Source organism: Alligator sinensis, unplaced genomic scaffold, assembly GCF_000455745.1.
Source record: "Alligator sinensis unplaced genomic scaffold, ASM45574v1 scaffold138_1, whole genome shotgun sequence".
Taxonomy (NCBI): Eukaryota; Metazoa; Chordata; order Crocodylia; family Alligatoridae; genus Alligator; species Alligator sinensis.
The window spans coordinates 852,689-867,516 of record NW_005841862.1 but is presented as its reverse complement, the minus strand read 5'-3'; the positions used below and the strand labels follow the sequence as shown (position 1 = coordinate 867,516).

Genomic DNA, 14,828 nt, shown 5'->3' with positions numbered 1-14,828 from the left:
GGGTGGTTAGGAGCATATTATTTAAATATTCTATGTCTTGGTTTCCTCAGCTGGATAGAAGAATGCTTCATGTTCATGATTGTGTATGAAGCAAGTGTATACTCTCAGATGAAAGATACTATACATTTTGTATAAGGAATGAAAACTTTGAATTAAAAGCTACATAATTCACTTTTGTTCTGGCTTTTCAAGTCTTCAAAGTTCTGAGTATGTTTGGATCTAGAGGTGTGATTTAGCCCAACATGAATGGAACGACCATAAAATTAGGTCATGGATGTGCCTGGAAATTGTAAAAACCTTACCCCAAACTCCAGTCAGCCCATACTCAAAGGTTATATCATTCACAGCAGCAGTGTCAACTTGGCTTAATTTTCATTTAGTGGTTCTCTAGCCAAGTGATTGTTATAACATTAAAGGTCCAACAGTGACATCATCTAAGCTGCAGAGTACTTTTGAATAATAGGTGACTGCTGATCACCTTCAAGGAGTAGCTCTGTGTATTGTTGCTTACTTTTATTTCCCATGCACACTGCTATTCATGCTTCTTATAGTGGAAACATAGGCAAAACAGTAACCTTCCACTGCCCCAGACTTTAAGAAACAAGATCATCAGCCGTCCATGTAGTCAGGATTGATGCCTTTGGTCTTTCTGAGGCACTGCACCCTAGGAATAATGGATTACATTAAAAGGACAGGTTACCTTGTGAGAAGTTACAACAAAAGATATACTCCCCTGGTTATTATCTTACTGGCTCTTAGGAAAGTATGTGGATTGCAAATATAGAGGGCTATGACCCATGCTTCAACATTGGATGCATCATTATTTTGCTGGCGCCAGCATTAGCCTTTTGTTCAAGCACCAGCGATGCTTCAGTAGAAATGCCTCATTATTTCATTTCTTCTTAGCTGTGTTTTCCTTTGAAAAAGACTGTGTTTTGCCATTATTATTTGTGTGAATTATTATTTATTTGGGTTGCCAGGGAAATGTTTCATGCTTGATGTAATCTGTACCTGTATTCTTGTGTTACGTGTGTGTGTGTGTGTGTGTGTGTGTGTGCGCACGCGCCCTTTAAACTTTCCCTCGTAGCAGAATGAGAAAGGGCAATTTGAGACTAGGAACCAGGTCCAGCAATTGTCATTATGAAACCAAACTCGGGGGTTCCAGCAGAGAGCTGAGCGTTTGCTATGAAGTGCTGAACACATTGTAATCCCACTTGTTTAGAGAGGAAGACTGTCATGCCCATTGAGGAGAGGAGAGGAGAGGAGAGGAGGACCTGGAGGGTTGAGATTAGGTTTAGAAGACCAAAGAAGAGGATTCAAAGTTTTGGTGGATCTTAGGCCTTTGCCACATGTTATTTTTGCAGTGCTACAAAGGTTACATGACAAAGTTGCCACATAGTCATGTTCTCCAACCAGAGGGTGATAAAGGCCTGCTGTTTAGGTCCCTTTGCCTCCAGGGGAGCCTTTCAGTGAACAAGACAAGCTCATTTGACAGGCTTGCCTGTGGCAACAATTGATGGATGTGACGGGCATTTCCAGTCTCAGGATGCCTGCAAGCGCTTTAAAGTTATCTGCTTACAGGCAGCCTCATATTGGAGCCCATTGCATCAGTCAGAGACCAGAGACTGTTGCTACCTTGCAAGCCCCCACTGCCACTACAGCCCTAACCTGTTGCCTCCAAGCAGCAACCAGGACAGGGCTCCCTGAAGCCCTTCCTGCAGGGCCCATGACAGCTCTGCCCTGAGCAAGCTGTCAGGGAAGCCAACTGCTTTCCTTCCCTCCTTCCCCCTTGAAGGGGAGAGAGTCAGGGAGCAGAGGACTGTGGGATAGTGGGAGTCTCTCAGACCTAACCACACGTTAAATTTGTCCCAGAAAGGCAGACAGACAGTATAAAATAAACTTCTTTGTTATGGATTCACCATTTTGGGGACAGATTGGCCATTTTTTTAATGTGACAAATAGCCTGATTGTATGGCCAGCTGCTTTTTATCACACTAAAACAGCTGACATGATGGGACAAATGCAATGCCTGTCTAAGCCCTTAGAAAACCTGTGGCCTTGTCTCACCAAAGAAGTTGTGCTGCTTTAATTAAAATCCATTTTAAAGCTGATTTAGTTCAAACTGAGTATGTATTGTCTAGGAAAGAGCAGGTTTTCTATGAGCCTTGGAAAGAGTACAGAAATTTGTGCAAGTCCCATCTTTGCCAGCAACTGAAGCCTGCTTCTTAGGGTGTCTGGGCAAATGCATGAGACCCCTAGTTTATGAACTCCTGAACTGTGCTGTGCTGTTAAGGAGCCTGTAGGGGGAATTTTTGTAGTAAGCACAACATCGCTTACATCTTGGCTAGGGGGATTTTCTGCCTGAATCTCCGTAATTAGTTCCTATCTTTGTGTGTCACCTCTGCTGAACAGTACGTGTGACATGGACAAATCTCCTGCAGGAAGTATGGTCACTTTAAGCAGGTTATCAACCCCTAACTCTTTGACCGCATAGAACAGTTTTTCATATCTTTTCTGCGGGAGATGTAAGGGTCCCACAATGTGTTTGGAAAGCCTCATAGAAAGTCCTTCATACAAAGAAATAACAGGCCCTAAAAACTGCTCAAAGGTATGAGATCTCAGCAGGGGCAAGATGTTGACTCAAACTGTTTAGCCAAGAAATTTCAAGTTTGGCTTAAAGCATCTGCAAAAAGAATTTGGGAAACATCCACAAAATGAGATCACTTCTGTCCTTGAATCCAGATATTTCCTCAATGCCTAAGCTGTCTCAAACTATCAAGAAAAGAAATTCTCCCTCCTTCTAGGTGCATGATTCTTTGACCGTGTCCCCCTGGCCCAGTGTAACAGGATGGATAGAGAATGTAGTCAGCCCTGCAGAGTGGCTACATACATTCCTAGAAGTTGAAGGTGTGGGTTCAAACCTCCTCAGGATGATGGAGGCTTAGAACCAAGGTCTCCCACTTCCTGAGCAGGTGTCCTAACAGCTCAGCTACTGGACAGATGGTCTACTTTCTCCCTCCTGACATCTTCAGGCATGCTGATAAAGGCAGATTATGAAAATAGACACAGTAGCAGTTTTTCAGGGAACAGAATCAACCTTACATGACTGTTAGGAATCTGTGGGCATGTCTACACGTTCATTAATGCACTTTTGCTAACGCACATTACATTTAGTACCTCCGGGTGCCTGTACACTAGTGCGGAGGCTGCTCCAATGTGCTGTAATTCCAATGGGTCAGAGCGGATTCAGTTAATTGAGTCTGCTGGACCATGGCAATTACCACACTTCAGCAGCCTCCCACATCTTGTATATCAGCGCCCCCATGATTCAAATGGTGGCGGAGTTGCTTGAACTAAAGCTTGTTGAATAAGCTTTAGTTCACATGCCTCTGCCTCCATTTTGAAGCGTGGGGACCCTGATACATGAGATGCTGCAGCACTTTAATTAGAGTGGCTCTTGGAGCTGCTCTACTTAAAGTGCTGCCCCCCACCCCTAAAGCACATATAAAGTGCCCTCCATCGTGAGGTACTAGGAAAAGGCACATTAACCTATTTTAACGTGCATTAGCAAAACCACACGGGTTTTTTGTGATGCTTTAACGCATATTGAAATAGGCTAATGCTACATTAAAGTGCACATGTAGACACAGCTTGTAAGTGCTATTTTGGCATCTTAAAGGTAGAAGAGAAACTTGGCCTTAACCGTTTTTAGTAAAATAGGAATAATAATGCTTCCTTTGTTCCACACATCATCTGGTCTATTTACATTTTAAGGCAGAATCTATCTGAGACTAAAAACCACGGTGCTAGTCACTAGAGTAAAGGTTTAGCTTCATGGGCTGCTCCAAAGTTCAGCATCTCCACTCATGCTGAAAGGAGCTCTGGCAGAAAAATTCAAGCAGAATGGGGCTGTGGTCTGGAGGAGCTGACACGTATTTCCCAAATCTCTGATTCCTTTCTTGTGGGTATGAGAAAAGGAAATGGAGGTCCCAGTGAAGGACATGCTATCGGGCAGCTGTGGTTAAAAACAACAGAACAGCTTCTGGCAAAAGCTTCTTGAGAAGCTTTGTTATTTCAGCTGATTGTGCTTAACTGAGCCAAAGGGTAAAACCCCTAAAAGTACTTTGTTTAAACCTACAAGTTTATAACAGGTGCTGAAGAGAGAAAATCCCTATTTCCTTCTTTCTGTAGTCACTATATTAACCATCCTCCCTTGCTTTACTTTCCTTCTCAAGGAAGTGGAGAAAACACATGCAGTGCACTACTAACTTTCACAAATGCTCTTCCACTTTATAAAGGAGACTCTCCATTTAAAAATAATTATATGATATCCTGTATTAGTAACTATACCTTTATATTATTAAAAAGTGAGTCTATTTAAAACCCGATAAACTTTTGATTATTTATGACTTGTCTGCCTTTTGCATGTCTCTGACATGGGACAAATAGATCTAGGCCTCTCATTTTGACTATTGCTTATTGTGAGTTTCTAGTCATTTTCACTTCCTGGTCCTTCAGCATTAGTATAATGCTAAAATGTTTGGGCTCCAGACAGTGCAGGGAGATGTAGTGTTTATTTGTTTATGTTTAGTTCAAATTGATTCCAGTGAAAAGGGGAACAAAAAATGGAAATAGATCTTTAAATGTGGGCCTTTTATTTGGATCCTTTCATCAGGTTTGGGTTTTTTGGGGTTTGGTTTTGTTTTTTGTTTTGGAGGGGGTGGGGTGGGGGGGGGTTGAGTTGCTAAACCTAAATTTGGGACTAGTATTAACTGCCTGTAACCTTTAGACTAGGGGTTCATTTCAGATTCCTCAAAAGCTATAGAATTCCTAGTAATGATGATTCAGAGATGTATTTAGCGGCCGTGTTGGTCTGAGATAAAAAGAAATGCAAAACTAGAGGTTTGCATTTCTTCTTAGTAATGATAGCACTCACTTTGCTGCAGAGAGAAGCACTATATATGCCTGTAATATAGCAGCGTGCCTTCTTGATATCTAGATTTGCTAGCTGGAGCTAGCCAAAGCTCCTCAGTTAGCCACACCTGATACACTTGAGTAGAATATTAGACTGATGTGAGAGAGCCCAGCAATTAGGGGCAGATTAGGAAGGAAACTGGCCAAGTTACTACTATGCAGTGCAAGAACCTGGCTCAGGCTTGGACCTCTTTATGGTATGTCAGAGCCCTTTTATTGACTGGGTTCATGTTTGATTTGAGCCCATGATCTGGTTTTGAGGCAATGAAAGAAGCCCATTACCACTGGGATTCTTTGGGATTAATGGTGTCTTTCTGGGCTTAGACTAAGAGCCTCTGTTATCCTAGAAAAGGTGAGCACATAAACGTGGCCTACCTGGAGAGGCAGTTACCCACAAAGAAAATCACTGGAGCCCTGAGGAAGAGAGAGAGGCAGAAAGGCTACAGTCTCAGGCTTCTCCAAAAGTAGGCGCTCCAGAACGGGGACCCTCAATAGTCCCGCATAGATGCTCTTCTTTTCATGTAACTGAAATTATTTGCCGTTCCACGGTCACCCCCCACTCAGATTTAATTAAATCGCACTGACTGTTCCTGTTGTTGTAAAGATCAGTGCCACAGCCTCTGCTGACCCCACATTTTCTTCAGAAGGATAAAAGTGATGGGGCAGAGGGAAAATAAGTAAATTGTTTTCCATTAATGGCCTAATGTAGCATGAAACTAGCAGGGGCTGAGGCATATCACCATTCTTATTACCTTTAAGGCAAACAAATAGGATTTTTCCCTTTGCAGAGAGTTCAAGGTACTTTGTGAAAGTTAGACATGGACTCAAGCCACAGATATCCTATCTAGACTTAACCATCTAAGATTGACAGTAGAGATTCAGAGTTTAGGCTCAGCTTATCCAGCAGGAAGCCACTAGTGAGGTTAAATGATTAAAAGTCAGGGCTTTCAGGTTTGGGGTGATGGACTGTCTCTCCCAGAATTTAGAAGGGACAAGCTGATGAGCAGAGAAATGGTAGAGTGCCAAAGATGTCGTACATGACCATGACCATTTCACTAGGGCTTGTGCTATTTGTTTTACTTGAGACCTCAACTTCTCAAGGATGGCAATTAAGTGAGAATCTCAGCTTTTTTACTTAAGGTCCTTTTACTTCTGAGCCTCAAAGTTGTGGAGACAAGCTGGAAAATGTGGCTACAATGCACTCTTAAAGGCTTCAAACCCAGACACAAATAAAAGTGACCTAAATGTTGTGGTGTCTGAGATCTTTTTTTATTTTCTTTTTTTAAAAATCAGTTGTATCAAGACAAATAGGAAAACCCATAATTTTTCTTGTGACAAGGTCGTGCCACTTTCACTATGTCAATCAGCTTCTGGTGTCAAACATTTTCACTGTCCTGTACAGCCTCTTAGGTGCCCAGCACATTTCAACTTCAGATGTACACGGTGAGGAACAGAGCAGCACAGCAGATGCACCACTAACCCACTCTCCCTTGCAAATGAGACCCATAATTTATCATCCTTCCCTGGTAGCCACAAACTTCAGGGAGGCTAGAATGCAAGCTAGGCAACATCTCCTTGATCAGGCCACTTTGCTTCCATGGGTGAAGGGTAAAGACCTGCCCTGTCTTTTCTGAGAATCCCCCCTCGGATCTCATGGACCATTCAAGCTGACCTGGTTTGTGCTTCAGAGAAGCTCTTTTGCATCGGAAGGAGCGTCACTTTCTTGAGGAGAATGGACTCTAGAAGAAATGTCCTCACCACTACAGACACTACACTCTGAAAAGCCTAACTTATCTTATACCAAATCACCTGGGAGCTGTTGAAGCTTCTTGTCCATCCTCTCTGGTGGAGCAGAGGTTCTTCAAATAAACTGAGACACACAGATACCTTTCTGCTCTGCCGTGAAAATGTTACTACCTCACGTGTGCCTGAATCTCTTTCCATCGTTCTAGCTAGTAGCTGTCTAACTATTTTGGCTTTCTGCTGTCAAGCCCTCCCTCGCTATTATTGCTAAAGGAAATGCTACACAGATCCCATTTGATGAGACAACCCTGCTGCCCAGGAAATAGATGCATTTTTTTAAAGATATATTACAGTTCTTTCTTTGGGAGAGAAGCTCATTTTCTAATATGAACTGACTGCAATTCTGGTTTGCAGTGCTCTTCACTTGCCCTGATGCTCTACATCTAAAATGTAGTTATTGAGGACAGGCTGGATACTATGGTGGTAGGCATATAAGCAGTCTGTGTGATAGCTGACATGTGTGCGTGTGTGTGTGCATGTATGCATGCATGCATGCATGCGCGTGCGTGCATGTTTATTCCTGACAGCACTACCCCAATTAGCAACATCTTTAAATCCAAATAGCATTCTTAGTGGCTCATAGGCAACTTTGGAAATGAAAAATCCTGTCTCTAGCTAAGCTGAACTCCCTGTTTCTCCAAACCATTTTATTCAAACCAGGTGTGTATCTTGTCAGTCAGTGCCCAAAATCTATTTTATGTATAGTCTGTGCAGGTTAAGTAATAAATATTTGAGCCAGAGACATCCCTTGTTCTTCAGGAAAATACATTCACATATAAGAAAAAATATCCATATATATGGGCTCTCTGCATCACTCTGTGTGGATGGAGGCATTTACGTTTGCTTTTGTCGGTCATCCTTAACTTTAATGTATTTTTTTATTGTAATGATAATGAGCTATTCCAGGATAATTGCACAAAGACAGCTGCATGAACCTGGCTGGGGGTTACCTGCACTGTGCCTGTGAACCAGAAATAAAAGATCAGTTGGGGGTCAAAGTTGTCATTAAAGAGAGGGAGCTGTAGGGAATTAATAGAGACACATGCTTCCTCCACTCAGCTCCAGAGGAAATGGTCTCTGCTTGTCCCCAAATAAGGCCAGAACTGTTTTATACAGAAGCCAATAAAAATACATGGAAGTCAGCTCCAAGCATAGGTGATGGAAGTGGTTTGCTTACAAGTGGGAAATTCCTGGCATAGTTATAGTTATATATAGACTAGGGTTGGCAAGCTGCTCAATTGACTGGTCAAATATTGTCAATTGACCGGATATTTTTGACTGGTCAAAGATTATAGCACTTTTATCAAAAAAATACATTTTTTTTATAGTTTTCTTGACAGAAATATGATTTTTATTGTTTCTTGACACATTTCTTAATGGAAAAGTTGTGATTTTTCTCTGTATTACTTGGACCTATTGGCAATTTTTTACAATTTTTGACAAATATTTGACCAGTCAATTGACCAAACTTTAATTGACCGGTCAAATATGCAACCCTAATATAGACTGCTATAACTATATTGGCATAGCTGTTCCACTGCATGTTCTGCTTGTTGATAAGTCTCAAAATTGGGCTTAATTCTCAATCAGAGTTAAGAGAAACAAGACAGTAGGTTTAAAATCAATACCAAAATGAAGCTTTTGATTCAAAGATCCTAAACTTGAGAGGAATTTAAGAGCCAGATTTAGTCTTCATGGGTGGGCATTTTTTGGTAGACAGGCTGTACCAAAATCCCAAATCCAAATCTTACTTTTCTTTGGGGCAGTTCTGCCCTTTATCCAAATGTTATCTTTCCATCCAAAGAAACAAACTAAAGCTGTACATGCATCATGGCCTGGAATGGCTTCCCTCTGAATTATCATTACAATCATAGAATCAAAAAGAAGGGACCTATAAGATCATTAAGTCCAGTCCCCTGCCATGAGCAGGAGGTAATTGGGCTCAAATGAGCTCAGCAAGGTTTGTCCAGTGTCCTCTTAAAGGCTGCCAGAGATAGCGACTGCACCACTTCTGCTGGAAGTGTGTTCTAGATTCTAGTGACCCGTACAGAAAAGAAAACTTGCTCTGTTCAACTGGGACCTGAGTGCTAATTTAACTAAATCCTTCTGCAATTCCTCAGGCTTTTATAATCTTGACTAACCTAAATATATTGTATTTTGTAAGTTTTTCCATCTGTCCAGCTGAAACTTTTCCTTGACTAGCTTGTGTCCATTGGTCTGCATCTTCCCGGGGGGTGCTTTTCTGAAAAGTTGTTCACCGAGGTCCTGGTGTACTCGCTTGACATATTTGTAGGCATCTATCAAGTCACTTCTCAGCCTTCTTTTGCTTAGGCTGAATGGTCCCAGATCCCAAAGTCTCTCCTCATAGGGCCTGTCCCCCAGGTGCTTGATCATGCGGGTGGCCCTTCTCTGCACCCTTTCAAGCTTGTCCACATCCTTCTTGAAGTGTGGTGCCCAGAACTGGATTCAGTACTCCTGCTGTCGCCTCACCAATGCTGAACAGAGGGGGAGGAGCACCTCTCTGGATCTGTTGGCAACACATCTGCTGATGCACGCCAGAGTTCTGTTTGATCTGTTGGCAACTTCATCATACTTGTGGCTCAGGTTCATCTTCTGGTCGATTGTCACCCCTAGGTCCCTTTCAGATGCAGTGCCAGCAAGTGGACCACCACCCATCGTATAGATATGGTGAGGGTTCATCCTTCCCAGATGAAGGACCTGGCATTTATCCCTGTTGAACCTCATCTGGTTTTGTTCAGCCCATAGGACCAGCCTGCCAAGGTCTTCCTGAATCCTTGACCTGTCCTTTGATGTGCCCACTTGTCCCCACAGTTTGGTATCATCTGCAAATTTAATCATTGCACTTTCATTCCCTTGTCCAAGTAATTAATAAAGATATTAAAGAGCATGGGCCCAAGCACTGATCCCTGGGGTATGCCACTGGAGGCAGCCTTCCAGGATGAGGCCACCCCAACAATTAAGGATCGGCTGCTGAGCCAGTTCCCAACCCACCTCACTGTAGCCTGGTCTTGGCCAGTACTCTCCAACTTAACTGAGAAGATTTCATGGGACACAGTATCAAAGGCTTTGCTGAAATCTGGGTAGATGGCATCCACCTCCTGTCCCATGTCCAGGTGGTTAGTTACATGGTCATAAAAGGACACCAAATTTGTTAGGTATGACCTCCCCTCTACAAAGCCATGCTGGTTGCTTCTCAGTACCCCACCAGATGTGAACTTGTGAGTGACGTCCTTCTTGACAATTTTTTCAAAGATCTTCCCCAGGACCGAAGTCAGACTGACCAGTCTATAGTTCGCAAGGTCATCCCTCTTTCTCTTCTTAAAGATGGGTACCACGTTCACCTTGTTCCGATTGTTAGGGACAACTCCTGAGTTCCACGATTCCTCGAACAGCCTCACCAGAGGCACTGCTAGGAGCTCAGCCAGCTCTTTCAGCACTCTTGGGTGAAGGTCGTCTGGACCAGCCAACTTGAAAGCATCCAGTTGATCCAAGAGTATCTTGACCTGTTCTGGACTGATTTTATGAGGACCTCTGTCATTGCCATGTTCTCTGTGCCCCTTGCCTGGTGACCAGTTCTCACCTGCTTTCAGGAATACTGATGCAAAGTAATTGTTGACGAGTGCTGCCTTTTCACAGGGGTCAACTGTGGGTTTCCTCTCTGTGTTCCGTAGGGGTGCCACAGGGGTGGAGCTTGATTTTTTCTTGCTCCCTATGTACCTATAGAAGGACTTTTTTGTTATTTTTAATTTTGGCCACCAGCTTGACTTTTATGAATGCCTGCATGAGCATACTCTTCTCTGGACCCCGAACTATTTTTCCATTGGATGTACGCTTCTTTTTTCTTTTTGAGAAGTTCCTTATTGTCTCTGTTGAGCCAGGAAGGTCTCTTGGCCCCTCTCTCTCTTTTTGATTGCATGGGGATGGCATCTTTTTGAGCGATAAGAATAGCCTCCTTGAGGAAGCACCATCCTTCCTGAGCTCCCACGTTGTCCACATGCTGGTTGCAAAGGGCCCTTCCAACTAGACTCCTGAGTTTACCAAAGTCCACCCATCTGAAGTCTAGGACTTTTGTTCTGCTGATAGAGTTCCCAGCCTTTTGGTGGATGGTAAATCTGATCAGATTGTGATCGCTGTCACTCACAGCACCTCCAATCTTCAGTTCTCTATTTCATCTTCCCCTTTGGCCAGCACCAAGTCCAGAGTGACTTTACTCCTAGTCAGCCTCTCCACAGCCTATATCAAGAACAGTCATCTATAGTTGCCAGGAAGTTGATTGATCTGCTGGAGCAGGCTGAATGGTCTTCCCAACAGATGTCGGGGTAGTTGAAGTCGCCCATGACAATCAAGTCTTTAGTACTGGCTGCTTCGGCCAGTTTGCTGTAGAATGCCAGGTCATAATCCTCTTCTTGGTGGGGAGGCCTGTAATAGACTCTCATCATCAGGTCTCCTTCTCCCGAGCCCCTTTCTAATTTGACCCAATACTTGAGCAATACTTGAGCTGTCACTTGTACTTATTTCCAAGTCTGGTTTCAAGTTTCAATGAAGCCTAAACTTGGAGTCACCTCAGCTGATATTGCCCAAAAGAGACATTTCAATTCATTTCATGGCCCACCTACAGAAACATTTCCTACCTGCCTCCGAAAGACAGAGAATCCCATGAAACAGGGCAGGGTTGTCCAGATCCTAAATTGCCCCGGGAACCATGCCAGTGGGGGCTGCATGCCTGCGAGCCACACCAATGTGATCCATGACCCATACTCCCAGTACAGCACATGCCCATGCTCATGCAGGCCCAGGCTCACCCTCAGCTTCCTCTTCCTTGCTCCTCTGCATTGCCCCATCCCCTGGGGCAGGGACAGAAAGCAAAAGCCAAAGGAGGGAGGAAGAGCTCAGGGATTCCAGCTGCTGTTGCAGCAAGAGCAGTTCGGGGAGTGGTACCCAAGCAGAAGCCCAGGAACTGCAACTTGTTGCCTGTGGGCCACCAGTTGAACAGCCTTGTCATGGAATGTCATCAAATATTCCTGCAGATTATCTGCAGCTTCTGAGGTAAAGCTGGCACTTCCCATGAGTTACAAATCCAAGGAGGAGGTTCTAAATGTTGCCCTAGAGTCAAAGAGGGCAAAAAGATTCAAGGCAAGGGCAGCAGCCTGTGATAGAAACCATGAAGTTGTGGCACTTGTCACCAGGCTAATGTTTCCCAGAACTCAAACCTTTAAAGCCCTTCTTGTTGACCCTCATACCATTCATATGTTGCTTGGCCTACCAGCATAAAGCTGTCTGACCAGCATGTGGAATTCATATGCAGGTACTGCTGAGATTTAATAAGCAGAAAACTCGTGGCAAAATTGTCAGTATTGATTTGGGGGGGGACCGGGAGGGTGGAGGTATTGTTTAGTTTCTTTCACACACAGCCTGCTGCCTCCATTCATCAAAGCATATCTATTTGCAAAGTACAAAGCGAACATTGTCACCTTCAATATTGTTTTAATCTACAACCTTTGGGCAGGCTTGCGGTCTGCCAATAATTGCTGCCTTTAGGGCTCATTCTCAACACCCACTGAACTCAAGGAGTCTTTTCATTGACTTCAACAGGCATTAGATCAGGCCCTTAGTGAGCTAGATTAATGATGTTGGTCCTATGCACCATTTTTGTGCAGAAAGAGGATAGATGATGGGTAGAAGGGAAGGAGTCATTTCTCTCACTCTCTCTCTCTCTCTCTCACTTGCTCATTCTCTCACTCTCTCTTTTTTTTCCACTGCTGTATGACATCTCAGTCGTCAGTTTTGATTAAATTTCCCTTAATTAGTCCATTAAACTAAAACCACTGAAGCTAATGATTGAAATGTTAGCTGACTAATGAACTTGTTTCTGTGGAATTTGAAACACATTATATTTCCAAATGAATAGTGACATTAAATTGGGGAAGAGAAAGAGAAGAAGTGTTTGATGCAGATGTGCTTGTCTCAAGGGAGAAAGTTTGCACAGAAGCTGTGTTTGTTGGTGAAAAGAAATGAGATGAGCATAAAACAAAAGCAGTTATGATATACCTGGAGATGTTTGATATTTTCGGGGGGGGAGGGAGGGGGGTTCGATGTGGCACTCCTTGTGGAATGGGACAAATCCCTCTCATGTTCATTATCCCTACTAGGAGACAAGGAAATTTCTCAAGGGCTCTGGGTATAGAACAGGAAAAGAAAAGGGATTCAGCATTTCAGCTGCAGACAGATAGAGACAAGGTTATCATCTAATTGGCCACCCAGGAAGTCTGATGAACACAACAGGACTAATTCTGCTGTTTTTTGCATCTCTGCAACTCAGTTGAAATCAGTGAAGTTTACCCATTAATTTCTGCCTGCTGTCACACTCCGCTGATGTTAACTCCCTGCACTGACCACCCTTTCCATACAACCAGGTTAGATAAGAGCCCTCTGTCCATTTATCAATGATATAAATATTCTGTTTCTTTTAATCTCCTCCTGCTCTTCAATGCCCAGCTCTGAGAATTCTCATAATGAGAACATGTACGCATTGGCAGGAGGAAGGGATAGATAGGACATGACCTAACAGGCAGTGAAGGGCAAATCTGAAAGGATGCAGAGCTTGGGTTCAGCTCAGATGATTGCCCCCAAGTCAATAAACAATAAGGGCCAGATGCTCAAAGGCACTCAGGTGCCTAAGGAGGCAGAGGGTTGCCTGGCAGGTTCCTGAATACCACTGAATATCTGGCCCATGGGTCAGATAAGCATTTCATAACCGTGCAAAAGTTCACTTGAAATCTGGCATGAAACTTCTTTCGAACAGCTGTTGGGTCACTTATGTAAAATGAAAAGGTCTTTGCCCAGCTCTTAGCTGATAGATGTCCTGATCACAGCAGCCACTTCTCTAAATGCCTTTAGAGCTGGTCTTGACCTGCTGCTCACAAACAAGGAAGAATTGGTGTGGAACCTACTAATAGACAGCAACTTGGTCAGCAGCCACCACAAGACGATTGAGTTCAGGATCCTAAGGAAAGGAAGAATGGAAAACAGCAGAGTAAGGACCCTGGACTTCAGAAAAGCAAACTTCAACCTGCTCAGGGAACTCCTGGGTAGGATCCCCTGGGAAGCCAATCTAAGGGAGAGAGAAGTCCAGGAGAGCTGGCTGTACTTTAAAGAAGCCTTATTGAGAGCACAGGAACAAACCATCCCAATGTTCAGAAAGACCAGCAAGTGTGGTAGAAGACCAGCTTGGCTTCGCAGGGAGCTCTTCAGTAAACTTAATAAAAAAATGGAGCTTATAAGAAGTGTAAACTTGGACAAACAACTAGGGAGGAGTATAAGAATATTGCTTAGGCATGCAGGGACGAAGTCAGGAAGGCCAAATCACAATTGGAGTTGCAGCTAGCAAAGGACATGAAGGGTAACAAGAAGGGTTTCTACACGTCAGTAACAAGATGAAGATCAGGGACGTGGATGCGTGGATGACCTCTACCTGACTCAAGAAGTCTATGGGCCAACGAGAGGCAAAGCGCTGCTCGACCTGGTACTGGCTACTGGGGATGACCTAGTCGGCGACCTAGTGATCGATGGGAAGCTGGGTGACAGCGACCACGAGCTGATCACCTTCACCATCTGCCGAAAAGCTGGCAAGTCAGTCAGCAACACGGAAGTCCTTGACTTCAGGAAAGCCGACTTTGACAAGCTCAGGAGGCTTGTCAATGAGACCCTAAGGGACCATGACCACGGAGAAAGGGGAGTTCAAGAAGAGTGGTTGCTCCTCAAGGGAGCGATCCTCAATGCACAAACTAAGTCTATTCCATCTCGGAGGAAAGGCAGCAAGAGGGCACAGCAGCCCCCCTGGCTCTCCAGGGACCTAGCAGACCTCCTGAGGCTAAAAAGAAAGGCCTACAAAGGGTGGAGGATGGGAGTCACCTCCAAGGAGGATTATTCTGCACTGGTCCGGTCCTGTAGGGAGCAGACCAGGAAAGCCAAGGCTGCAACTGAACTCCAACTAGCTTTGAGCATCAAGGACAATAAAAAGTCCTTTTTCA

At 44.0% G+C, this 14,828-nt stretch overlaps 1 protein-coding gene across 1 annotated transcript in view; it reads left to right on the top strand.

Annotated features, from left to right (window-relative positions):
* ALK (ALK receptor tyrosine kinase) overlaps positions 1 to 14,828 on the top strand; it is a 545,961-nt gene that overhangs the window by 451,415 nt on the left and 79,718 nt on the right. The gene's annotated exons all lie outside the window — the stretch shown is intronic.